The sequence below is a fragment of the Podarcis muralis genome, chromosome 4 (genome assembly GCF_964188315.1).
Source record: "Podarcis muralis chromosome 4, rPodMur119.hap1.1, whole genome shotgun sequence".
Lineage (NCBI taxonomy): Eukaryota > Metazoa > Chordata > Lepidosauria > Squamata > Lacertidae > Podarcis > Podarcis muralis.
This window is the reverse complement of record NC_135658.1, coordinates 9,392,101-9,419,898: the sequence shown is the minus strand read 5'-3', so window position 1 is coordinate 9,419,898 and position 27,798 is coordinate 9,392,101. Positions and strand designations below refer to the sequence as shown.

Here is a 27,798-nt window from a genome sequence, read left to right as displayed (position 1 = left end):
AAAGCAGATGTTCTGCAGCCCAGCTGCTGCCATCGCCAAAGGAGGTTGTTGGTAGGACCCGTGCTGTACATGCAGAATCTTCCAGGTTCCATCCCTGACATTTCCCATTGAGAAGATGCTTGACTACGGGGCTAGGAATGTTCTCCTGGGTACCCGAAGAGCCTCTGCCATTCAGAGTAGACAATATGGAGGCAGGTGGGTCAGTGGTCGGCATATACATGTTTGTATGAATGGTTCTCTCCTTTTACAGTTTGCATTCAGAATAGTGAAAACCACGCAGGAGAAGTCCCTATGGGATTGTTTCCCAGATCAGTAACTGCGGGGGAACATTATATACTGTATTTTTCGCTCTATAAGACGCACCAGACCACAAGACACACCTAGTTTTTGGAGGAGGAAAACAAGAAAAAAATTATTCTGAATCTCAGAAGCCAGAGCAGCAAGAGGGATCGCTGTGCAGTGAAAGCAGCGATCCCTCTTGCTGTTCTGGCTTCTGGGATAGCTGCGCAGCCTGCATTCGCTCCATAAGACGCACACACCTTTCCCCTTACTTTTTAGGAGGGAAAAAGTGAGTCTTATAGAGCAAAAAATACAGTATATATATTTCGCCCCGGATAGTCAAAATGTTTTTGGCCAATTTTGCATGCTGTGGGAGATAAACTTCTTTCCTTTTTTCTTCCTCTAACTTCAAATGCAACAGATTTCATGGTTTTAGAAATAACAAGTGTCGACTCTAGTTCTGCCTCCAGAGCTGACGATGAAATTCTGTAAGAGGCTCTGAAATTTTGCCGTCCTTGAATTCTCACATGGACGGTACAAAATTTCACACCCAGAACTGAATTTTTGCACCTGGAACCAAGACTTTGACATTTGCTAAGAGAATTCTCTTGGGGGTTCCTAATTCTGCCATCTATAAATCTCCCCCCCTCCAAATTATATGAGGGTACATATATGAACTTGCAGAATTTTATATTTCAAGTTTATTCTGTGCCTTTTAAAACTTCTTATTGCTGTCATCCGTTCAGTTCCTTTCACAGGATTCATATATATTTTAAACCATCATAACCTCTAAGTGGTTTACATGAAATAGAAATACTTTAAAATGACTGATAAGCTCAGATGTTTAAACAAAATGAAACCAGCAGATTTTTTTTATTAAAAAATATAAACTAAAATTACACATGAAAATACATGTTGAATTGACATGTCTGGGTAGGCATGCTCAACAAAAAAACCCCCAGTATTAGCAGATCCTGAAAGACACACTGGCCTAATATCACTGGGCAGGGAGTTCCAAAGGACAGGCCGTAATACAGAAGGCTTGATTCCTTGCAAGGCCAGAAAGAACATTATGTAGCCTTTGTGAAACTACATGTGGTTGGAGAGAGAAAGGGCTGGCAGGCTCAGAAGGACTGAGGCTCAGAAGGCTTTAGGACTATATCTTTAGCCCAGGGTAGCAGGGTAGCTCCCTGAATCTTGTTCTATTACAGTTCCCATCATTCCTGACCATTGGCCAAGGCTGATGGGAGTTGTAGTCCACCATCTTCTGGAGGCTGCCCCTGTCTTAAGACACTTGACTAAGACGGCAGCTCCACCATATGATTACCTGGGAGCAACTTGCCTTGAAACGAAGGGCGGTTCCTGGGGAGGAGACCTCTGCAGGGTTGCAAATCAGCAATCAACAGCTGGCTGTTTTCGGTTATGACCATAGCTGTCAACCGTCCCTTTTTGGGCGGGAAATTTCCTTATTCCAGCGCCATTTCCTGCTGCTTCCCGCTGCTATCCCTGATTGTTAGATATCCCGTAGACCAGTGTTTCCCAACCGGTGTTCCGCGGCACAGGAGTGTGCCGTGAGACATCGGCGGGTGTGCCGCGAGATGCCTGGAGGGAGGCGGGCGAGTCGGCGGCGAGAGGCGGGGCGGCGGCGGCGAGGAGAGGCCGCGCCTCCTGCTGCTGCCTGGCGCTCCTCCTCGCAGCCGGCAGCGCTGCCTGGGCGCCTCCGCGCGACTCTGCCTCGCTGGGTTTGGTCTCCCAGCAGAGACGGGTCACACGCGCCCCTCCCTCCCTCCCTCAGCCTGCGCGGAGGGAGAGCCAGAGAGAGGCATCGCTCCTGCGCGCCGGGAGAGGGAGCAGCCGGAGCGATGCCCCTTGAAATCTTCGCCCTGCCTTCTTCTGGAGCGACGGAGAGCCTCTTAAAACTCGTCCGTCCGCTTCTCTCCCTGCCAAGAGGCGTCCAGCAAGCCGGCTTTGCCAGCGGAGCCAGCCTTGGAACAGACCCATCCGTCAAGCGGGGATTGTGCGTCCTCCTGGACAGAGTGTAAGCAACCGGGTTTAATTTGGGTTACGCGGAACTCCAGCGCTCAGGGCGGGAGTTTAGGAAATCCAATCGGGTGGCGCCGCTCTTCCTTGGGACCCCATGGGGAAACACTGGGGACCTACTTCTAAGCAAACGGGTCTACACGTCTCTCTGCCCCCCCCCCTTTAACCTTTAGCTTCAAAGCCAGAGCAAACCGAGGCTAAATCCGTATTTACATAGGATAGCTTTCGTGCGTCCCTCCCGGCGTGACGCTGCGCGCTGACGTCACGGGGCGGGGCTTTAATGGTGGTGTGCCGCGAGATTTTTTTTCAGTAAACAGGTGTGCCGTTGCCCAAAAAAGTTTGGGAAACACTGCCGTAGACTGTCCCCGGGACAGGTGAGGCTGCTGATCCCTTATTTTCAAATCTGAAAGTTGAGAGCTATGGTTGCGACCCACCCGTGTCTTAATCTTTGAATGCTAGTGGAATAGTAAGTCTTGGGCGTGGCGCCCTCAGTTCCTGGGGGCTGAGCAGGGAATGAATGGGGTGCAAGCAGCAGATCAAGGAAACTTATTTCTTGTGTATGATGCGGTTATACAGGCAGCTTCCCACTTACAGAGGAGTTATATTCCAAGGCACCGTGCATTTAAATGAAATTATGTGTGTGTCCATCTATATCTATATCTAATCTTTCTATCGATCTATACATCTATACGTTGTTTTTTTATTAAAGGATCACTCACAATGGTACATGCAACACCTCTGTTTTCAATAATAATAATAATAATAATAATAATAATAATAATAATAATAATAATAATTTGTTATTTATACCCCGCCCATCTGGCTGGGTTTCCCCAGCAGCTCTGGGTGGCTTCCAGCAAAATATTAAAATACAATAATTCATCAAATATTAAAAGCTTCCCTAAACAGGGCTGCCTTCAGACGTCTTCTAAAAGTCAGGCAGTTGTTTACAGTGGACGCTCGGGTTGCAAACGTGATCTGTGCGGGATTTACGTTTGGAACTCAGAGCCAGTGTGGTGTAGTGGTTAAGAGCGATAGACTCATAATCTGGTGAACCGGGTTCGCGTCTCCGCTCCTCCACATGCAGCTGCTGGGTAACCTTGGGCTAGTCACACTTCTCTGAAGTCTCTCAGCCTCACTCACCTCACAGAGTGTTTGTTGTGGGGGAGGAAGGGAAAGGAGATTGTGAGCCGCTTTGAGACTCCTTCGGGTAGTGATAAAGCGGGAGATCAAATCTAAACTCCTTCCTTCCTTCATTCACAACCCGTAGCGGCGCATCTGCGCACGCACAGGTTGCAATTTAGTGCTTCTGCACATGCGCAACTGCCAAAACCTGGAAGTAACCCATTTCAGTTTTTGGTGGTCCGTAGATAAATAGGTACCGCTCCGGCGGGAAGGTAAATGGCATTTCCGTGCGCTGCTCTGGTTCACCAGAAGCGGCTTAGTCATGCTGGCCACATGACCTGGAAGCTGTACGCTGGCTCCCTCGGCCAGTAAAGTGAGATGAGCACCGCAACCCCAGAGTCGGCCATGACTGGACCTAATGGTCAGGGGTCCCTTTCCTTTTTAACCCAAAAAAACGCAACCTGAAGCGGCTGTAACCCGAGGTATGACTGTATTTCCTTGACATCTGATGGGAGGGCGTTCCACAGGTCGGGCACCACCACCGAGAAGGCCCTCTGCCTGGTTCCTTGTATGCACAGAATCCTTTCTCCAGTAACATTCACAGTGTGTCACTGCTTTCATGGACATCATGAGGTTGGGGGGAAGTGTTAGATACTCGGGGGCAGGGAATTCAGTGCCAAATGGCTCCTTAAACTAAGGTTACAGTCGCCGAAACAGTCTAGTTGCCATTTGGGGGGCAAGACATCTCTAAAGCCTCATTTTTCAAACAATGAACTGACTGTGATCAGGACCTGATTTAGGTTTGATGAGGCCTTAAGCTACTCAAGGTATTGGGGTCCAGCTGTCCTTTGTCAACAGCAAATGGTCGCAGTTTTTGTTGTTGAATATATGCTATATGGCAATTTATGGACCTAATAGGTATCAAGGCCATTTGCACATGTTGCCATGCAAGCAGTCTATGCAGAATGTAGGGACCCTATATATAAAGGTAAAGGTACCCCTGCCCGTACGGGCCAGTCTTGCCAGACTCTAGGGTTGTGCGCTCATCTCACTCTATAGGCCGGGAGCCAGCGCTGTCCGCAGACACTTCCGGGTCACGTGGCCAGTGTGACAAGCTGCATCTGGCGAGCCAGCGCAGCACACGGAAACGCCGTTTACCTTCCCGCTAGTAAGCGGTCCCTATTTATCTACTTGCACCCAGAGGTGCTTTCGAACTGCTAGGTTGGCAGGCGCTGGGACCAAACGACGGGAGCGCACCCCGTCGCGGGGATTCGAACCGCCGACCATGCGATCGGCAAATCCTAGGCGCTGAGGTTTTACCCTATATATAGAAAGGAGCAAATCACTGATATTTTAGGGAGCAGGCTAGCAGGCGGGGCCCATGACTTACATCATAGTAGGCTATACAACACAAAACACTGTAGCTGTATGTAGGTTTTATTTTATTTGTTTTTTATCTTATATTTTGGAAATGTACACCCAGTTTTTTTCCCCTTTAAATTTTTGGGGTTCCGTTTGTAAACCAAAACAGGTTGTAACCCAAGGCACGCTTTCGCCAATGGGGCCTCCCCACAAAAAATTGTTCGTAATGCCCCCCAAAATGGGTTGTTATCCAAAAAATGTTTGCAAACTGGGACATGCACGTCTGGGTTTGACGTGTTTGTAATCCAAAACGTATGCAAACCAGACTGTTTGTAAACCAAGGTACCACTGTACTATTACAAATATATAGAGGCAGATAGTTATGAAATGATTGTGAGGTTTCGTAAGTTAACTGTTTATATTTGGACAACATTTCTGCTCTACTTTATTGGAAGGAGAAAAATAAGCATTTCCTTAATAACAATTTAAACAATTTCTTTAACTAAAACAATTACGTTATAGCATACCTAGCCACGTTTGTTAACTGATGTGGTTAAGCAATTAAAAAACCCACATACTTTAGACTGAGTTTTAGCCACATGAAAAACTTAAAACTTCTGTAACTCACTCTTCTTCAAAAACAAGCATCTGTGACAATATCTTGTCATTTGAAAAACTGCCCCAAATAATCTTACAGAAACCTCTGGAAGAGCATGACTTTGTGAATGGATTCATGGAAAAATTTAAACATTGAATATAAAGCCTCATGCTACATAATTAAAAACAAATCCATATTTCCTGGTGAATCGCCTTTGGACTATAATGTAACTTAAATGGAAAACTATCTTTGGAAAGATTTTCCCCCAAAAGCATTTCATTTTTTAAAAACTGATTTAAATTTTTTTAAAAATCCAATTTAAATTTTTTAAAAAATGAATCTGATTTTTATTATTTATTTTTTTTAAAATAATTGATTGATTGATTTTTTTAAAAAAAATCATTGATTTTTATCCACCCTGGCCAGTTTCCAGGCATACCTGCTGCTTTCCAAGAGAGGAAGATGCAAAGCGAGGGGTGGTCGTGGCTGTGTAGACCAAGGGTCAGCAAACCTTTTCAGCAGGGGGCCGGTCCACCGTCCCTCAGACCTTGTGGGGGGCCGGACTATATTTTGGAGAAAAAAATTGAATGAATTCCTATGCCCCACAAATAACCCAGAGATGCATTCTACTCATTCACACATTCTACTCATGTGAAAACACCAGGCAGGTTCCACAAATAACCCAGAGATGCATTTTAAATAAAAGCACACATTCTACTCATGTAAAAACACGCTGATTCCCAGACCGTCCGCGGGCCGGATTTAGAAGGCGATTGGGCCGGATCTGGCCCCCGGGCCTTAGTTTGCCTACCCATGGTGTAGACGCACCGGCGAAGCCGAGCCGGTACTCCTACCGCCCAAACGTAGTTGCTCCTCACCTCATCCTTTCACCTTTTCTTGTTTCTGTCGCCCTTCTATGTTTGAAGGCCGGTTATCGTTTAGCAGAGGACCTGGCAAATTCTCTCTCTGCCCTCGTCGGTCAGCACAATGCTATCCCTGAAAAGCTGGGAAGGCCGTCAAGTCTGGAAAACAGGAATAGAATCGTAGGTCTTCCAGATGCAGTTATATTTAATTAAAAGGGACGCCGTGAATCATCTTCTGGTTTTCTAGAAAGGCACTGCAGAGCGCTCCTCCCATTTCAATTAGCCGCGACTGTGTGCAGAGAGCCTTTCGGCATCCCTGTTTCCTAAAAAGCACCCACACACCCGCCAGTGAAAACCAGGGCTGATTTTCTGCTGTGTGGGGTTTTTTTTTGGAGAAATTTTCTTCGGTTTTTCAAATGGTTTTGCTACATACCTTTAAGAAGTGACAGTACGGTGTGTGCATGTGTGTTTGATGTGTGTATAAGAGAGAGAAAGGTCTTGCTTCTCCTTTGCTTAAAATAATTAAGGATAATCAAAATTGTGTGATTGTGTTGGTGCAGACAGCGCAGTGTTCAGAATGCTTTACTATTCTTAGTTTCAGTGAATGGAATCCACATGTAAAAATCAAGTACAGTAATTTTGTCCGGAAAGGTGGTTGGTCGACCGTGGCTGTAGGAGCAAACATGGCAATGGCTTATTATTTCCCAATATTGTTAATGCATAAAACCATGGGTAGGCAAACTAAGGCCCGGGGGCCGGATCCGGCCCAATCGCCTTCTAAATCCCGCTTGTGGATGGTCTGGGAATCAGTGTGTTTTTACATGAGTAGAATGTGTGCTTTTATTTAAAATGCATGCATGGGTTATTTGTGGGGCATAGGGATTCGTTCATTCCCCCCAAAAAAATTTAGTCCGGTGCACCACAAGGGCACAAGAAGAAGGGGACAACAGAGGACGAGATGGTTGGACAGTGTTCTCGAAGCTACGAACATGAGTCTGACCAAACTGCGGGAGGCAGTGGAAGACAGGAGTGCCTGGCGTGCTCTGGTCCATGGGGTCACGAAGAGTCGGACATGACTAAACGACTAAACAACAACAACCACAAGGTCTGAGGGACAGTGGACCGGCCGCCTGCTGAAAAAGTTTGCTGACCCCTGCCCAAGAGGCTCGTGGTTCAGACCACGTGCTGGACTAGACAGGCCTCTGCAGAACTCTCTCTGCGGATTGGCTCAATGGTTTGGCTACCTTTCTTAAATCAAAGTTTCCTAATGCACACAGGAACACTTGATCCGTTCCATGGGACAGGCCTAATCCACTCCCACGTTAATTGCTCCCACTCCCACATTAATTGTTGTATGGCCTGCCTGGTGTTTTTACATAAGTAGAATGTGTTCCTTTATTTAAAATGCACCTCTGGGTTATTTGTGGGGCATAGGAATTCATTCAATTTTTTTCTTCTTCAAATAATTGTCCTGCCCCCCCACAAGGTCTGAGGGACAGTGGACCGGCCCCTTGCTGAAAAAGTTTGCTGACCCCTGCATGATAAAACAGACAAGATCTATAGATCAATACGCACATTAACCTCCATTTTTTAAGACTTTGAGTTGAACTGCAGCACAATGATCAGGCTGAGGCTGGTGGGAGTTGTAGGTGAAAGTACTGGGGGGGCACCAGGTTGGGGAATGCTGTTTTTAAGTGCACCCTAGAAACAGACAACGGAGACAAATGTTTTTGCAAATGCATGCATCACAACTACGGCTGCAATGTTTGCTTGAATGATTAGTCAACCGGTAGAGCGTGTGGCTGTTAATCTCAGGATTATGAATCCTAGGCGCACATTGGGCAGAAAATTCCTGCATTGCATGGGGTTGGACTAGATGACCCTTGGGGTCCCTTCCAACTCTTCAGTTCTGTGATTCTAATTAAAATGATTTGATTAGATCTGGTAAAATTGAATGATTGAATGATTGATTGATTGATTGATTGATTAGATCTGGTTGGTTTGTTTGTTTGGTTAGATGAATTGATCTATTAGATGAATTAATCAACTGGCAATTGGTCAACAGGCTAATATTATTGTTATTTTTTAAAAAGTTTTTGTTTATACTCTTCAAATGTATGCATTCCATTAATTTTACAATCCTTTGAACATTTCAAGGTTTGACGTCCTTTTGTTTTTTTAGCAAGCCCTGAAATTGTACAGTGAAGGCACCTGCCTGATGTCAATAGGGAATCCTACAATGTAGGTGCTGCCACACGAAAATATCAATTTCTTAAGAATGCAAAATGGGTATTATGTGGCACCTATAAATAACGATTTGCTTGGATGAGACTTACTTGGGTTTGCTCCTTTGCTTCTCAGCTGTGGGGGCTGCACACCAGCCAAGCTGCGAAACTCGCTGATCTTGAGACCTGGGAGAGATTCTGGTGGGATTGGACACTGGCTCAGTCTAAGGCAGCTTCACGTGTGTGGAAGGGGATGGGTGGGATAGGCAGGTGAAAGCATTTGTGCTGTAAAACGGGCAACCTGTAAAACAATATTATATCGTTTGCATTTAAGCGTTTATGCTTTACACAACGAAAAGGCCCGAGGGATTTCAGGTCTGATGCAATAGGACTGCTGGTGTGGATGGTGACAAAAAAAGGGACAGTTTAACACAGTGGATAATATTTTTAAATACACACACACACAAATCAAATCCCTGTTTAGGGAAGCTTTTAATGTTTGATGCATTACTGTATTTTAATATTTTGTTGGAAGCCGCCCAGAGTGGCTGGGGAAACCCAACCAGATGGGTGGGGTATAAATTATTATTATTATTATTATTATTATTATTATTATCATCATCATCATCATCATCATCATCAAAGACAGTTCTTGTGGTTTCAGCGGATGTTATGTCCAAGTTAGGATGCTATATCCTGTTCTCACTATGTGAATGTACCTGTTGGATGTGACCATTTAGACCAGGAACACCCAGACTCTGTGCTGGTGTCAGATCAGGGTGCCAAGAGCAGGTCAAGTAAGGACTCACATGGCGTCATTGAAGTCAACTATTTATGCAAAGAAACACTCAGCTCAGGAGGCGCTTGGGAGCACAACTCTGTCCGATCGATCTTGCCTTGATGCCACAGTTCCCTAAGTCTCCTTCTCCCCTGGATCCTTCCTAAGCAATCTGAGACTTTGCCACCTTGCGTGTCTCTGCTCCACCCTCTACATACCACTTCTGGTCCTAGGAGACCAGTGGGGGGGGGACTGGTTGCAGCAGGAGGGGGAGACTCCAGTTTCTTCTGCAGCCTGCCTCTTGGTCTCCCTCCTCTCCTGCCTCCACTTCTGCCTCTGATTCTGGACTGCTCTCTGCCACAGTCTCTTCCTGCTCACTAAACCCTGTTCCCTCTCCATCTTCTGACCCCTCTTCCTCCCAGTCTTCTCCCTCTGACCACTCATAGTTGTCCCACCACCAATCCCCAGGCTCTGAGCCTTCTTCCCTGGGGAGTTCCCCAGCTGGTTCCTTCCATCATTCTCCAGCCAGTCCGTGACAGCTGGGGTCACAAGCAGGCCCAGACAGAGGGGGGAGGGGCCATATGGGCCACTTGGCCCGGGCCTCCGATTCCAAAGGCAGCCTCGGTCAGCAGATTTATCTATATTTTCCATTTTGTCTTTACAGTGGTGCCTCGCAAGACGAAATTAAATCGTTCCGCGAGTTTCGTCGTCTTGCGATTTTTTTCGTCTTGCGAAGCACGGTGTCGGGAAAGTTTTGGAAAAGCTTCAAAAATCACCAAAGTCTTTAAAAACCTCAAAAAAGGCTCCCACACCGCGTTCTATGAGTTGCTCCTCGAAGTCAAGTCGCAACTGTATTAACGGTTTTAAGAAAAAGGAAACAAACTTGCAAGACGTTTCCGTCTTGCGCAGCAAGCCCATAGGGGAAATCGTCTTGCGAAGCAGCTCAAAAAACAAAAAACCCTTTCGTCTAGCGAGTTTTTTGTCTTGCGAGGCATTCGTCTTGCGGGGCACCACTGTATATGCAGATACGGTTCAAGCCTTGAAATAAAATTATTTGTCAGCATAACTTTTGTGAAAATTATTTATAAACTTACTTATTTATAAGACCAGTTATCCCCAGGGTAAAAAAGGGGGGGCACATTATCTACCTGGCCCAGGCCTCTGCCTGGCTCTGCAAGGCCCTGGTCACAAGAGACCAGGTTATGGTGCTTGGACACATAAATGAATGAAATAGTGAAAGGTTTTGGTGAACCCAATGACCCTGGCAACAGCGGAAGCCTCTTGTTATGTCTCTGTATGCTCTGTGGCCTCCCCCCCCCTTCCATTCAGCTGGAGATGAGTCTCTCTCCAACCAGTGTAATCCAATTCAGTGATGTAGCAGAATTAGGTAAAGTGACCCCTGACCATTAGGTTGAGTCGTGATCGACTCTGGGGTTGCGGCACTCATCTCACTTTACTGGCCGAGGGAGCTGGCGTACAGCTTCCGGGTCATGTGGCCAGCAGGACTAAGCCGCTTCTGGTGAACCAGAGCAGCGCACGGAAACGCCGTTTACCTTCCTGCCGGAGTGGTACCTATTTATCTACTTGCACTTTTTTTGCATGCTTTCGAAATGCTAGGTTGGCAGGAGCAGGGACTGAGCAACGGGAGCTCACCCCATCATGGGGATTCAAACCACCAACCTTCTGATCAGCAAGTCCTAGGTTCTGTGGTTTAACCCACAGCGCCACCTGCGTCTCGTAGCAGAATTAGGGTAAAGGGACCCCTGACCATTAGGTCCAGTCGTGGCCAACTCTGGGGTTGCGGAGCTCATCTCACTTTATTGGCCGAGGGAGCTGGCGTACAGCTTCTGGGTCATGTGGCCAGCAGGACTAAGCCGCTTCAGGCGAACCAGAGCAGCGCATGGAAACGCCGTTTTCCTTCCTGCCGGAGTGGTACCTATTTATCTACTTGCCCTTTTTTTGCATGCTTTCGAACTGCTAGGTTGGCAGGAGCAGGGACTGAGCAACGGGAGCTCACCCCGTTGTGGGGATTCGAACCGCCGACCTTCTGATCAGCAAGTCCTAGGTTCTGTGGTTTAACCCACAGCGCCACCCGTGCCCTGTAGCAGAATTAGCTCCCTTTAAAAAAAGTTTTCCACTTTATCTCTGTGTCAGTTCCTCCCGTGGGCTTTCTGAAGAGGCACACCCAGATCGGCAACTCACACAGAGAGAATGGAGTTGGACTCCTCACTTTTACACGCTCAGGTGCACTCCTGTTTTAATTCAGGACAAAAAGTGTGTGCCTCAGTATCGGAAAAGGTGCTTCACAGATAGCAAGAGACTTGAGCCTGCATTTTCTAGTTGGTTTCGTTAACCACTGAATTTGCTCTTTAGGTGTCACGCTGATTAAAAGAGTAGAATGTTCATTTTTGGTCCACGCTGCAACCTTTGCAGCTGCCTGGTTTTCGAAATTCCTGCTGCTTAATGAATAATACCCAAGTCCTGCTCACTTTCATTAATAATTGCATTGTCCGGCTAATCTCTGGATAAACATCTTAGCTCTTCTTCGGATACTATTTTGAGGATCCAAGTACCCGCCTGATAACCTGGCAGCTGAGCTTTGCCGGACATCAGTGAGCACAAGCCAACAGAGGAGCTTTTAGAAATACAGCAATTATAGCCTGTGCTTAAAGCTTAATTCTCCTGCTAAATCTTTGACAAGGTTTGCCTCTTCTCTCCCTCACCACAGTGGCCAGTGCACAAAACTCTTCTTGCATTTGCTTAATAATAATAATACAGTGGTGCCTCGCAAGACGAAATTAATTCGTTCCGTAAGTTTTGTCGTCTTGCGATTTTTTTCGTCTTGCGAAGCGCGGTGTCGGGAAAGTTTTGGAAAAGCTTCAAAAATCACCAGAGTCTTTAAAAACCTCAAAAAAGGCTACCACACTGTGTTCTATGAGTTGCTCCTCGAAGTCAAGTCGCAACTGTATTAACGGTGTTAAGAAAAAGGAAACAAACTTGCAAGACGTTTCCGTCTTGCGAAGCAAGCCCATAGGGAAAATCGTCTTGTGAAGCAGCTCAAAAAACCAAAAACCCTTTCGTCTTGCGAGTTTTTTGTCTTGCGAGGCATTCGTCTTGCGAGGTACCACTGTAATTTATATCCCACCCATCTGGCTGGGTTTCCCCAGCCACTCTGGGTGACTCCCAATAATATTAAAAATACGATAAAACATCAAACAGTAAAAACTTCCCTAAACAGAGCTGCCTTCAGATGTCTTCTAAAAGTCAGGTAGCTGTTTATTTCCTTGACTTCTGGTGGGAGGGCATTCCAAAAGGCAGGCGCCACCACCGAGAAGGCCCTCTGCCTGGTTCCCTGTAACCTCACTTCTTGCAGGGAGGGAACCACCAGAAGGCCCTCGGAGCTGGACCTCAGTGTCTGGGTAGAACGATAGGGGTGGAAACGCTCCTTCAGATATACTGGTCTGAGGCCGTTTAGGGCTTTCAAGGTCAGCACCAACACTTTGAATTGTGCTTGGAAACGTACTGGGAACAAATGTAGGTCTTTCAAGACCGGTGTTATATGGTTCAACAATTACTTTGATAAAATACATATTTTGTTTTGCGCAGATGGCTTGAGATGCATATTTAGGCCCAAAAACTACCATATAGCATATATTCAACACAAAAAACAGCGACCATTTGTTGTTGACAAAGGACACCTGGACATATTAAGGGCCCCATTACCTTCAGTAGCTTAGGGCCTCATCAAACCTTAATCCGGTCCTGTGTGTGTATAGGGTGGGGGAACTTGCCGAGCCTACCCCCATCCGTGCACCGCAAATTTATTGCCAGGTAATTACTTGTCTGCTCCAGTTACTGCGATGTGATGCAGTTGGGGAAGAAGAGGAGGACGTGTGCAGGCTTGCATTATATCACGGCCGCTCCACTCCCCTAAAGTGCTTTGCTGGCAAGCACTCTGGGCTCAGGTGTGCAGAGGTCAGCAGAGTAGCTCAGAAAGGGAGGGGGGAAATGGATTGAGCCCCTCGCTTGGCTACAAGCCAAACGAGAGAATGTCAAGACCAGCTTTCGAAGTGTCCAACCTCTGCATTGTTAATTTAAGTACAGTGGTGCCTCGGGTTACAGATGCTTCAGGTTACAGACTCCGCTAACCCAGAAATAGTACCTCGGGTTAAGAACTTTGCTTCAGGATGAGAACAGAAATCGTGCTCCGGCGGCGCGGCGGCAGCAGGAGGCCCCATTAGCTAAAGTGGTGCTTCAGGTTAAGAACAGTTTCTGGTTAAGAATGGACTTCCAGAACAAATTAAGTATGTAACCCGAGGTAAAAGGTACCCCTGCCCATACGGGCCAGTCTTGCCAGACTCTAGGGTTGTGCGCCCATCTCACTTAAGAGGCCGAGGGCCAGCGCTGTCCGGAGACACTTCCGGGTCACGTGGCCAGCGTGACAAGCTGCATCTGGCGAGCCAGTGCAGCACACGGAACGCCATTTACCTTCCCGCTAGAAAGCGGTCCCTATTTATCTACTTGCACCCGGGAGTGCTTTCGAACTGCTAGGTTGGCAGGCGCTTGGACCGAACAACGGGAGCGCACCCCGCCGCGGGGATTCGAACTGCCGACGTTTCGATCGGCAAGTCCTAGGCGCTGAGGCTTTAACCCACAGCGCCACCCGCGTCCCGAGGTACCAGTGTATAATATAATATATAGCTGGAAAAGATAACGAATGGACTCAAGAGGGTCCTTTTCAGGTAGAATCATAGAATTGTAGATTTGGTAGGGACCCTGAGACAGGGGTTCGGAGGGGGTGGTTCGCCCCGGCTGCCACTCTGGTGTGTGTGTGTGTGTGAGAGAGAGAGAGAGAGAGAGAGAGAGAGAGAGAGAGAGAGATGCTTGTGTGTTTGTGTGCTTGAGACAAGATGGCCCCTGCTTCCTCCAGCTGTACAGCTCCCGAGAGTGCGTGCAGTTAGCATAGGCGCCGCTCGCGCAGCGTCCGTATGGGCTGCCACATTCCTCTCTAAACATCATTGATGCAACAGATACAGAACAAACATATTCCATTCCTTATCATTCCACTTCCTGCCTTTCCATAGCTTTCTTTTGCAGCAGTTACTGGGTTGTTTTCATTCTCATTTTCGTTTTCATTTTGTATTATTTTGTGCTTTTATATTGGGGTTTTATGAGACCTGCAGCTATAGGGCAGTTATACAAATTTATCTTCATCGAGCTGTTTGGAAAACAGTGACTTCTCCCTCTGATTTTTTTTTTTTAACTTTCCAATCATTGGGGTTCCCAGTGCTGAGACCTCCTCCTTGCATCTCAGTGGTTCCCGGGGGGGGGGGTGGTCCAGTGGCGTAGCGTGGGGGGTGCAGGGGGGGCCGGCCGCACCGGGCTCAACATCTGGGGTTAGGGCAAATCCACAGGTTAGGGGGCGCAAATCCACGGGTTAGGGGACGCAAATCCACGGGTTAGGGGGCGCAAATTACTTGCCTTGCCCCGGGTGCTGACAACCCACGCTACGCCACTGGGATGGTCCATTGGGGCAAATGCAGCTCTGACCCAATAACCTCATTCTTCACTTGCCAGTCTTTGCCTGCCTTCCTTCCTCCTATCCGCCTATCAGCTTCCTCCTCCATAGGCTCACCTTAGGACTTTATAGAAGGAAGAGGATGGGGACAACGCTAGAATTAGTTGCCTCTGCCAGTCATTGGCTCTGGCTCGGCCTATAGAATTATGGAACTGCAGAGTTAGAAGAGACCCAAGGGTCATCTAGTCCAAACCCCTGCAATGCAGGAACTTCAACTAGACTAAGCATCCAGGACAGATGGCCACCCAACCTCTGCTTAAAAACCTCCAAAGAAGGAGAATCCACAACCTCTCATGGGAGTTTGTTCCACAGTCAAACAGCTCTTACCATCAGAAAGTTATTCCTGATGTTGAGTCAGAATCTCCTTTCTTGTAACTCTAAGCTGTGGGTTCCAGTTCTTGTTGGGATACTGCCAGGGAGACAAAGTCCATCATGGCCCCATGTCGCCTCCGGACGTCCATCGATCTCCCGTAGACACGCAGTATCAGCAATTAGCGACACGAGCTCCAGAAATAGCTTCCCACATTCCAGAGCTGATGCACGCTCTTATCAGCAGATAATGCACAGCGAAAGATGCACGCAGGAGAGCATTATTTAAGTTTATTCAGCGTTGGTCAGAACAAAGAAAAAACATGACCGCCTGCTTCAGTGTTCAGGCACCGAGAGAGAGAAACGAAAGCAACAGAAAACATAAACTTCCTGTGAACAGGAAATACGCAGACTCTGACTCACAAAGCCTGCTCCCTTTTAAGGTGGAACGAAAATATCCTAACAGTTCTACCCTCCAGAGCAGGAGAAAACAAGTTTGTTCCTCCTTCCATGGGACAGCCCTTGAGATATTTGAGGATGGCTGACACATCTTCTGTCCCTCTCCTCTTCCCCAGGCTAAACATGCTCTGCTCCTTCAACCGTTCCTCATAAGGCTTGGTTTCCAGACCCTTGATCATCTTGGTCGCCCTCTTCTGCACACCTTCCAGGTATCTGGAGATATCTGGTTGGCCAGCTCCCTCAACCGTTCCTCATCAGGCTGGGTTTCCAGACCCAAGAACATATTGGTTGCTCCTTGCCTTCTGCTCAGTGACCAGCCACCACTGGCTACCATCTCTAGGCTCTTTTTGTTGACCCTCACCACTCATGCTCACAGCTGTTCACCAAGATAGCTCCCATTAACAAATCCGCAAGCAGAATAAGATCTCAGGCATGGAGGAGGAAGGGTGAATAATAGTTTTGGTGCGGTGTGCGGGGGTGAAAATTACTTTTCAGAGGCTTGCAGAACATGCAAACAAATAAACATACACTCCTAAGGAGTGGGTGTAATTAAAAGCTTATTGGATGCCAAATCAGGCCAGATCTCAGGTCTTGTAACTTGCAGATCACAGCTGCTTCACAAACTCTCACAAAAACCAGTCACTTGCTGGCACTCACTTTTGTGAGTGGGTTTGGCACACCCTGCTTTTCCCAGACCTGTGAAACACATTCTTGTGAATGGGCTAGTCACATGCCCCTGTGTTTCCAGGCTTGTCACGCTCTTGCATTTTGAATATGGCCTTATTGAATGCTACAACCTTCCCCCATGTTATGAAACCTGCATTTTCTTAAATCTGGCAACGAAAACCTCCAAAACAACATTATTGGTGATTGATGTGAGCTTTCCAGGAGCTGCTCAGATAATGGCAAATCTGTGTAGCCAACATGCAAACTTTTGCAAAATTCCTGCGTGCAAACTGTAGCTCATATCTAGAGTCTTGCAAGAGGACATTGTAGTGTTTTAGAGAAGAGCTGTCCAGACCAGGGGTCAGCAACCTTTTTCAGCAGGGGGCCGGTCCACTGTCCCTCTGACCATATGGTGGGCCAGACTATATTTTTTGGAGGGGAAATGAACGAATTCCTATGCCCCACAAATAACCCAGAGATGCATTTTAAATAAATGGACACATTCTACTCATGTAAAAACACTCTGGTTCCTAGACCGTCCATGGGCTGGATTGAGAAGGCGATTGGGCCGCATCCTGCCCACGGGCCTTGGGTTGCCTACCCCTGGTCCAGACTCTTGGGAGCAGTAAGAGGTTTATTTTTGCGCTTTTTTGTGCTATGGCAATGTCCTCACAACATAACACCTGATACAAAGTTCTTATCACAGAATCATAGATTTGTAGAGATGGAAGGGACCCTGAGGATTGTCTTGTCCAACTCCCTGCATTGCAGGAATATGCTTCTGTCCCATACAAGGATCGAACCTGCAACCTTGGCATTATCAGCACCACGCTCTAACCAACTGCATTATGTCCAAGGATGCTTGCATCTTAACTCTCTCATTCATTTGCTCCAGGTGGGCCTGTGGTCCTTCAGATGGACTCTGACTCTCATCACCTGTCCCCACCCACCAAAGCCATTGGCCAAGAAGAAGATGAATTGTAGCCTAACTTCTTCTTCTTTGGCGATCCCTCTTAGCTGAGTAAAATTGTCTTCCATAAACACGGTTTTAACAATGAGTCCGTAAGTGACTCTGGAGGCCAATTCTGGATCCACACGTCCTTCCATAGTGGGGACATAGGTTTCTGGGCAGGAATTGATCACGGTGAGGGTTTGCCAAGCGTGCCTTCCGCTTAGCACATTTCTCCCTTGCATCTTGAGTTTGAGTGTCTTCAAAGCCCATGACACCTTTGGTAAAGGCTGTTCTCCAACTGGAGCGCTCGCAGGCCAGTGTTTCCCAATTTGTTGGTGTTTATACTACTGTATTTTCTGGCGTATAAGACTACTTTTTAGCCCAGGAAAATCTTCTCAAAAGTCGGGGGTCATCTTATACGCCAGCTACAGCAGCAGCTGCTGCAGCAACTCCCCACCAAAGGATAAAACGACAGCAAATTAAATCAGAGGACACCAAGCTCTCTAGATGAAGCAGAAATACGCTTGAAAATTGGCCCCAGAAGCCCCCGGCCACTGGGAAGTGGAGCGGATTTCCGAGCTGGACTGGAGACTGTTTTTTTAAAATTTTATTTGGTGTGCATTGGAAGAGGGGTAGTCTTATACGGCGAGTATATCCCAAACTATATTTTAACTGGAAAAGTTGGGGGGGGTCGTCTTATACGCCCAGTCGTCTTATACGCCGGAAAATACGGTACATTTTTTAAGATTTGCCTTGTGAGAGTCTTTAAACCTCTTTTGTTAACCCCTAGCATTATGCTTTCCATTTCTAAGTTTGGAATAGAGTAGTTGCTTTGGAAGATGATAATCAGGATCTGAAAGGGTCTGAGTCCCCATGCCAAATTTATTCCTACACGGCTGCGACTTCAGGCACAAAAATCGGGTAGCCTGATATGTCAACCTAGGGACGCGGGTGGCGCTGTGAGTTAAACGACACAGCCTAGGCCGAACTTTGACGGAAGAGTTCGGGCTTATTAGAGAGACGGCTTGTTTGTTCTGTTTGACGCTTGGAGGCAGGCGCATCGCTGAAGCAGAACCAGGAGGGGAGCAAGGCGCATGTCAACCAAGGAGCAGGAGACACAGTGCAAGATGAATGCCTTCCAGCGCCGTGAGAGGATGGAGATGGCGCTGAGGGAATTCAAATCACAGGTGCAGGAGGGAGGATCTGCGAGAATACCAAAAGGGAAGCTGGACTAGCTTGGCTTTCCCCCTTGATTCCTGCTTTAAGGAGGTCTTATTTATTTCAATGGGACGCGGGTGGTGCTGTGGGTTAAACCACTGAGCCTAGGACTTGCCGATCAGAAGGTCGGCGGTTCGAATCCCCACGACGGGGTGAGCTCTCGTTGCTCGGTCCCGGCTCCTGCCCACCTAGTAGTTCGAAAGCATGTCAAAGTGCAAGTAAATAAATAGGTACCGCTCTGGCAGGAAGGTAAACGGCGTTTCCGTGCCCGGAAGCGATACGCCGGCTCCCTAGGCCAATAAAGCGAGATGAGCGCCGCAACCCCAGAGTCGGGCACGACTGGACCTAATGGTCTGGGGTCCCTTTACCTTTACCTATATGTCAACCTCAGAACCACTGAAGCTAAAGCACTGAGCCCAGAGCGCCTTGGCATACACCAGGAATCCCGATTATTCTTATATTAATCTCTCCTTTTATCTCTGGGTGCTTCCCACACAGTCTATCAGATTACACGTGAGCTGGGTTGGACTAAGCTCATTCTGGTTGGCACCCTTGTTATCCTTCGATGAGTGGAACTTGGTGATGAAGGAGCCCTCCCCTTTAACAGGCTGTCTGTCTGATTTCCTGTCTGCCTTGACCTTGAGATCCCTTGCATCTTTTCCCAAGCTCCCTGGAGGTTCAGAGCAGCATCTAGCAATTATAATTGTAATAGAAAGTGCCTGGTGATGGATGGAAGGTCCATCAGGATTCAAATTATCCTGATGGCTTTTCTTGATCCATAATTTGCTCTGCTTTTCTCTCTGTCTCTCGCTTATTCCACCCCTCCCCACATCAATAAATATTATGGGAGTAACTCAGCAGGTTATCTGCTGACTTCAACTTCTTCCTCTGTGGCGATTACTCGTAGCCAAGTAAGATTGTCTTCCCTGAACACGGTCTTCGCAGTGAGCCCGTAAGGGACTTCGGAGGCCAATTCTGGATCCACACATCCTTCCACAGTGGGGACACAGGTTTCTGGGTGGGAGTTGGTTACGGTGTGGATTTGCCAAGCGTGCCTTCCTCTTAGCACGTTTCTCCCTTGCGTCCCGAGTTCGAGCGTCTTCAAACCTCTGGCACCTTTGGTAAAGGCTGTTCTCCAACTGGAGTTCTCGCAGGCCAGTTTTTCCCAGTTGTCAGTGCTGATGCTACATTTTTTTAGATTTGCCTTGAGAGCGTCTTGAAACCTCTTTTGTTGACCACCAGCATTACGCTTTCCACTTAGAGTAGTTCCAAATAGAGTACAGTGATACCTCGGGTTAAGAACTTAATTCGTTCCGGAGGTCCGTTCTTAACCTGAGGCACCACTTTAGCTAATAGCCGCACCGCTGGAGCATGACTTCTGTTCTCATCCTGAAGCAAAGTTCTTAACCCGAGGTACTATTTCCGGGTTAGCGGAGTCTGTAATCTGAAGTGTGTGTAACCTGAAGCATCTGTAACCCGAGGTACCACTGTAGTTGCTTTGGAAGACAATCATCAGGCATCCGCACAACATGACCAGTCCAACAAAGTTGATGTTGAAGAATCATTGCTTCAGCACGGGTGATCTTTGCTTCTTCCAGCACCTCCATGGCAGACCACATCAGCTGCAGACCACCATCCAGAAATGAGCTAACACAGGGTGTTTTACCACCCAGTGCAATAAGAACACAGGAAGCTGTCTTATACGGAATCAGAACATTGGTCCATCTATCCCAATAGTGTCTGCACCTTCTGGCAGCAGCTCTCTGGGGGTTTTTGGGCAGGGGACATTCCTAGTCCTACCTGGGACCTTCTGCATTCAAAGCTCTACCACCCTCCAACTGTCCAACTCTTGCAAATTTATTTCCTTTATTTTGTTTTGTTATTTTGTTTTTGTTTTGTTATTTTGTATTATTTCGTTCGAACTCTTGCAAATTTATTTCCTTTATTTTGTTTTCAGTTTAGAACATTTGTAGGCCAGTCCCCAGGGATGCGGGTGGCGCTGTGGGTTAAACCACAGAGCCTAGGACTTGCCGATCAGAAGGTCGGCGGTTCAAATCCCCACGACGGGGTGAGCTCCCATTGCTCGGTCCCTGCTCCTGCCCATCTAGCAGTTCGAAAGCATGTCAAAGTGCAAGTAGATAAATAGGTACCACTACGGCGGGAAGGTAAACGGCTTTTCCATGCGCTGCTCTGGTTCGTCAGAAGCGGCTTAGTCATGCTGGCCACATGACCCGGAAGCTGTACGCCGGCTCCCTCGGCCAGTAAAGCGAGATGAGCGCTGCAACCCCAGAGTCGGTCACGACTGGACCTAATGGTCAGGGGTCCCTTTACCTTTACCTTTAGGCCAATGCCCATTTTTTCTCTTACACTCATTCTCCAGGGCTAGCAAATAAAATAAAATAAAATAAAATAAAATGAGACAGCTGCCTCAAGCAGGGACAGCAAGGTGTTGGGAGATTTGGGAGCTGTTATTATTATTATTATTATTATTATTATTATTATTATTATTATTATTATTACTATTACTTTTTTCAGCTGGAACTCAGTTCTTTCACCACTTAGGTGGGCACCATTGCCATTCTAAAAGAACGAGGGAGGTGTTCATGGTGAATTCTGGCACCCTTTTTCCTAGAAAAATAGCACTGGTTTTTATTAATTTTATACCCCGCCTACTTCCCTTACAGGGGAAGCATACAGATAAAAACAAGAACTGCTAGAAACATAGAAAAAATAATAATTGAAAAACAACTGATAGAATTAAAACTATCTAATCTATTGGGACATGGGTGGCACTGTGGTCTAAATAACTGAGCCTCTTGGGCTTGCCGATCAGAAGGTCGATGGTTCGAATCCCCGCAACGGGGTGAACTCTCGTTGCTTGCTACCAGCTCCTGCCAACCTAGCAGTTTGAAAGCATGCCAAAAAAGTGCAAATAGATAAATAGGTACCGCTCCAGCGGGAAAGAAAAAGGCATTTCCGTGTGCTGTTCTGGTTTCGCCAGAAGTGGCTTAGTCCTGCTGGCCACATGACCCAGAAAAACTGTCTGCGGGAAAACGCCGACTCCCTCGGCCTGTAAAACGAGATGAGCGCCGCAACCTCAGAGTCGTCTGTGACTGGACTTAACAGTCAGGGGTCCTTTACCTTTACCGTTTTATCTAATCTATTAAAACCATACAAATAATTGCAATGAAAGTGGGCCAGAACCATCTCTTTCATGAAAGGCAGTCAGTTCCCTAAAGCCGGTTGGAACAAAGGTCTTCCCGTGCCGGCAGTAGGGCAGAAAGGAGAAACTTCTCCAGAGAGGGAGTTCAAAAGTTGGCTGGGGGCTCCCGCCACAGAGAAAACCCTCTCCTGCATTCTCATCAACCATGCCTGTGAGGGAGGTGATACGGAGAAAAGGGTCATTGAGTCTTCCCCCTGTTACCTGCATTCATCTACCTCCCTCAGGAGGGTGCTGTCCAGTGCTGAAATAGCATTCCGCTGCCATTCAACTTCTCTGAGTTGAATGATGGGAACATCTTGTCCTTTGCTCCTGTGTACTTGTGGAACTCCCTGCCACAAGATGCGGAGATGACCGCTAGCTCCAAGTGGCCCTTTTATCAGGGGATGTTTATGGCAGGAATGTTTGGCCAAGGAGGAATGCAGCTCTTGGGACGAAGAAAGGGCTAGTCGCTTCTGGTTTAAGCGACAGGTGCTTTCTTCCTTTCTTGCACTGCAATTCGTAGGAACCTAGGAAGCTGTCTTACAGTGAATCAGGCCACTGGTCCATCTAGATCAGTATTGTCAACACTGACTGCCAGCAGCTCTTTAGGGATTCCCAGTTATATCTGTAGATCCTGGGGATCAAACCTGGGACTTCCTGCATACAAGGCAGTTGCTCTTCCACTGAGCCTCTTCCCAAGATTAGGAATCATATTGAGAACACAGGGAGCTGCCATAGAATCACAGAATTGTAGAGTTGGGAGGGAACCCAGGGGTCATCTAGTCCAACCCCCTGCAGTGCAGGAATCTCAACTAGATCATACTTGATAGATGACCATCCAGAGACAGAGAATCCATTCGACCTTCCAAGGGAGTCCATTCCAATGTCAAACTGTTGTTGCTCTCAGAAGGTTATTCCTGATGTTTAGTCAGAATCTCCTTTCTGGTAGTTTGGTTCCTACTCTACAGAGCAGGAGAAAGCAATCATCATCATAATCATAGTAATAATAGTAATTTATTACTTATACCCCACCTATCTGGTCGGGTTTCCCCAGCCACTCTGGCTGATTCCCAACAGAATATTAAAATGCCATGATTCATCAAATATTAAAAGCTTCCCTAAACAGGGCTGCCTTCAGACGTCTTCTAAAAGTCAGGTAGTTGTTTATTTTCTTGACATCTGATGGGAGGGCCTTCCACAGGGTGGGCGCCACCACTGAAAAGGCCCTCTGCCTGGTTCCCTGTAACCTCCCTTCTCGCAGGGAGGGAACTACCAGAAGGCCCTTGGAGCTGGACCTCAGTGTCCGGGCTGAACGATGGGGGTGGAGACGCTCCTTCAGGTCTACTGGGCCGAGGCCGTTTAGGGCTTTAAAGATCAGCACCAACACCTTGAACTGTGCCCGGAAACATACTGGGAGCCAATGTAGGTCTTTCAAGACAAGTGTTACGTGGTCTCGGCGGCCGCCCCCAGTCACCAGTCTAGCTGCCACATTCTGGATTAGTTGCAGTTTCCGGGTCACCTTCAAAGGTAGCCCCACGTAGAGTGCATGGCAGTAGTCCAAGTGAGAGATAACTAGAGCATGCATCACTCTGGTGAGACAGTCTGCGGGCAGGTAGGGTCTCATCCTGCGTACCAGATGGAGCTGATAAACAGCTGCCCTGGACACAGAATTGACCTGCGCCTCCATGGACAACTGTGAGTCCAGAATGACTCCCAGGCTGCTTAATGACTGTTCGGCTTGCATGTTCTCCCCATCTCCATCCCCTAAATCTGTTCCAGGGGTTCTCCTACTGCTCCAGAGCAGAACTGTGGGGCACATTCAAGCGGAGGAAAGAGGGAAAACTTTTGCTGTGCCTACTAACAGCGTTGAGTACATTGGATGCCCCGCTTAGTGTTATGAACGGGGAAACTGATAAGGATTTGTGCACATTCAGGAGACATGCAAAGGCTGTTTCTCCCCCTGGGGCGGGAGAGGATCAAACAGAAATAAAGGGAGTGTTAGCTTGGACTAAGCCACAAGGACTAAACCTTGGCACGCATTAAATTTTAAGCAGAGTGTCTGCGAAGCTTCGTTGCACATTATCTAGAATGTGATGGTTGACACTGATTTCCCCCCCTCCCTCTCTTTTAATGATGGCTTTCCCACAAACACCACCTGTGACACAGCAAAAGCCTGTCAACTGCAGCCTCCACTTCAGTCGCCGAGTCCTTTTATAGTGGATGGCTAATTAAACAAAGAAAAGATGACTCTCAATCTCGCCATCTGCTTTGAGGCTCTCTGCCTGCCTTGCAGACTCCCCTGAGACCTTTGGAGGCGGCCCTGATGTTTGCAGAGATTCTTGACATGGGAGGAAGCAGGGCTAAATTAGTAGTTTGAGAAACTGGGCTCCAGGATTAATTTTTTTTATTTTTTGCAAAAGAGCTCATCCGTTGGTGTTGAAACGACGAAGAGCTCCTAAATTTGCTTTCCTGAGTCACTGCTGCAGCGAAGCCTAGTCTGTGCATGTACATTTCTTTCCTTTTCTTTTCAAAGAGATCAGATTTTGCATCACATCCCAGCTCCTGCAACCAGAATAAGTTCAGAAAGCGTGCTCATAGCGATTTGTTTCATTAAAAATTATATACCATGCAGAGATTCCAGGACAATTGGAGTAAATTTATTGAATATTTAAAGGACAGCTGTAAAGACTTAAAAATGCTAGCAGTATTGAAGTAATTCCTAAAATGTAAAATAGATAAGATGTGATGATAAAATACGCGAAAAGAAATTGATAAGGGATGCCAACTGAAGGGATGGAGGGAGGTCACAAGCTCGGCAGAGCAAAAAAGTTTATATATTGATAAATGTATGATAAGAAAGGGGACGCGGGTGGCGCTGTGGGTTAAACCACAGAGCCTAGGACTTGCCGATCAGAAGGTCGGCGGTTCGAATCCCCACGACGGAGTGAGCTCCCGTTGCTCGGTCCCTGCTCCTGCCAACCTAGCAGCTCGAAAGCATGTCAAAGTGCAAGTAGATAAATAGGTACTGCTCTGGCGGGAAGGTAAACAGCATTTCCATGAGCTGCTCTGGTTCGCCAGAAGCGGCTTAGTCATGCTGGCCACATGACCCGGAAGCTGTACGCCGGCTCCCTCGGCCAATAAAGTGAGATGAGCGCCGCAACCCCAGAGTCGGCCACGACTGGACCTAATGGTCAGGGGGCCCTTTACCTTTACTATGGTAATAAAGAATATGTAATGTAAAGAAAATAATAAAAAATTATTGGAAGGAAAAAAATTATATACCACCCATTGACAAAAAGAATAGAACAATGGAATTATCTGTTAAAAACAATTTCAGACATTTGGGTCTGAAAATTGGGGAAATATTGCTTAACAGAAAGTAGAATAGCTGGATGTCATCCTAGAGGGAATGTATTGAATACCGGTAATTTCTTTTATTTAACTGACAGATGGAAAAGGAAAAGTCCTTGTTTTCTTTCTTTCTTTCTTTCTTTCTTTCTTTCTTCTGTTATTTCCTTCTATCTCCTTTCTCCTTTCTCTTCTTTTTTGTTTTCCTTTGGTGTTCTCTGCTCTGGCCTGTTATCAGGGTCCAAGGATTACATACCCATGAAGGTGGTATAAGGACCCAGAGAGGTGGAGAAGGGAAGACCCCCTCCCCCAGTGTGAGGGACTGTGAGAAGGAGGGAAAGCTCCCAGGTGAGAGCTGGGAGGGGCCACCACTTTTTGCATGAGACAGAAAGGATGAAACAATGAAATTATCGGCTTAAAACAACCCGCTTACAAACAGCTAACTTAAGACATTTGAAAAGAATCCAAATCTGTAATTAGCTAGACTCTTTGTGACCCCCTGGATCAGAGCATGCCAGGCACTCCTGTCTTCCACTGCCTCCCACAGTTTGGTCAAACTCATGCTGGTAGCTCCCAGAACACTGTCCAACCATCTCCTCCTCTGTCGTCCCCTTCTCCTTGTGCCCTCCATCTTTCCCAACATCAGGGTCTTTTCCAGGGAGTCTTCTCTTCTCATGAGGTGGCCAAAGTATTGGAGCCTCAGCTTCAGGATCTGTCCTTCCAGTGAGCACTCAGGGCTGATTTCCTTCAGAATGGATCGGTTTGATCTTCTTGCAGTCCATGGGACTCTCAAGAGTTTCCTCCAGCACCAGAATTCAAAAGCATCAATTCTTCGGCGATCAGCCTTCTTTATGGTCCAGCTCTCACTTCCATACATCACTACTGGGAAAACCATAGCTTTAACTAGACAGACCTTTGTCGGCAAGGTGATGTCTCTGCTTTTTAAGATGCTGTCTAGGTTTGTCATGGCTTTTCTCCCAAAAAGCAGGTGGAGAATGCTTTTAGCAGGTACCAAAAAAAAAGTACAGTGAATGTTTCTGCCTGACATCAATAGGCAGGGAACTCCAAGTGTGGCTGCTACCATAAGGAAAGATTAATTTCTTTCAAATCTTGAATGGGCATTATTTGGCTCCTGCAGCGGTTCTGCAGATGGAAGTGGTCGAGTGAACAGATCGGCAAGCACACAGATAGTTGCTTTGCTGAAGTTATTTCATCCACACGATTGTAGTTTTCAAATACAAACATGTGGACAGGTGCATCCCTACTTCCATTTGTTTGACTTGTGTGAGACCTCGGCGATATGCGTGGTGCCAGGACATAATTAACTAAATCAGTTCAGACTGGAAAAAGGCATGAAACCGGCAAAACCGACCCAAAACCAGCGGGGAAACTGCAAAAATGGTGCAGAAGGAACACGAAAACGGCTGCCAAACCCAGGAGCCTTTGCACCAACCTCTGAGCCTTGGGGAAAGTTGGAGTTTGAGAAAGGAAATCTGGAGGGAGCAGTTGTGGTGGAGTTGGCTGGACTTTTTGGTTTGGTGGAGATTCATGTAGCTGAAAATGTGCATCTTGCAGATGGAACATATCAAACATATATTATTCTTAGTGAAATTTGCACCGCATCTTTATTCTCTGATTGAAATCAAGGGTGAGGGTCCCAGGCAATCTCCAATTCAGGGACCATCATCATCAACCTTTTATTCGACCGTCAGTCAGAAAAAAGTACATTTGTCAATACACAGTTAAAACATCCAGGAAAATTTTAGAACTTAGCCAACACTAAAATGGGCTAAACAGATAGCCCCATGTCAATACAGTCTATTATAGTCTTGCGACGCTTAAAAGCTAAAAAAAGAAATTTGGCCACCAAGGAAGGTATAGCTCTAGTCACATTATTCAGCAAGTGTAAAACCTGGTTTTCTCCAGATAGGAAGCTAAATTGACATAGGAGTGGGTCTATAAAATTTTGTCTAAGCTCTGCATAAGAAGGGCAAGCCAAGAGAATGTGTTCGGTGGACTCAACCACACCCATGGCACAATGACAGGTTCTCTGGGCGTATGGTACACCCCTGTACCTTCCCCACAATATCGCAGAGTCAAGGACATTTAATCTAGCCGCTGTAAGAAGTCTGCGGTATTCCACATAGTGGATTTCTGCAAGGTAGGGGGCTGGTATGGTCCGATAAATCTGGTCCCCTAGGAACATCCCTGGTTTTCAGGGACCAGGAAACCCAGGCTTGCTTTCCTTCATGCTTTCGGATTTTCCAGTCATCCAAGCATCTTAGACTCTGCATGTGCTAACGTCCAGCTTTCTAAGTGGTCTGGAATGAGCCAAACTATTTGGGATTCATTTCTCGCCCTTCGTTTCCAGGGAGAGATTCGACAAACATACCGCTGCTTCAGATTTTCATAGCAACCAGAGTTTTTGAGGGGGCACAGCTGCCAATTTTTTTTCCTCTCCCGGTGTTCAGGGGCTAACACTGGCTTTCACCCAACCCAGCTGTTTTGGACAACAGTTCCCATCAGCCACAGCCGGGGAGGTTGGGGAAAGAAAGAAGGAAAGGGGACGTGACAGAAGTTTGTAAATTTATGCATGGAATGGAGGAAGCAGGCAGAGAACATTTCTCTCCCTCTTTCAAACCACTAGAACTTGTGGACGTCCAAAGAAATGTAACATTGGCAGGTTCAGTACCAACAAAAGAGAGCACTTCTTCATGCAGCACGTAGTTAAACTATGGAACTCCCTGCCACAGTGGGCAAGGATGGCTACCAATGTAGATGGTTTTAAAAGAAGGT

At 47.0% G+C, this 27,798-nt stretch overlaps 1 protein-coding gene across 1 annotated transcript in view; it reads left to right on the top strand.

The window, feature by feature from the left end:
• MAP6 (microtubule associated protein 6) overlaps positions 1 to 27,798 on the top strand; it is a 57,822-nt gene that overhangs the window by 2,652 nt on the left and 27,372 nt on the right. The window lies entirely within an intron of this gene.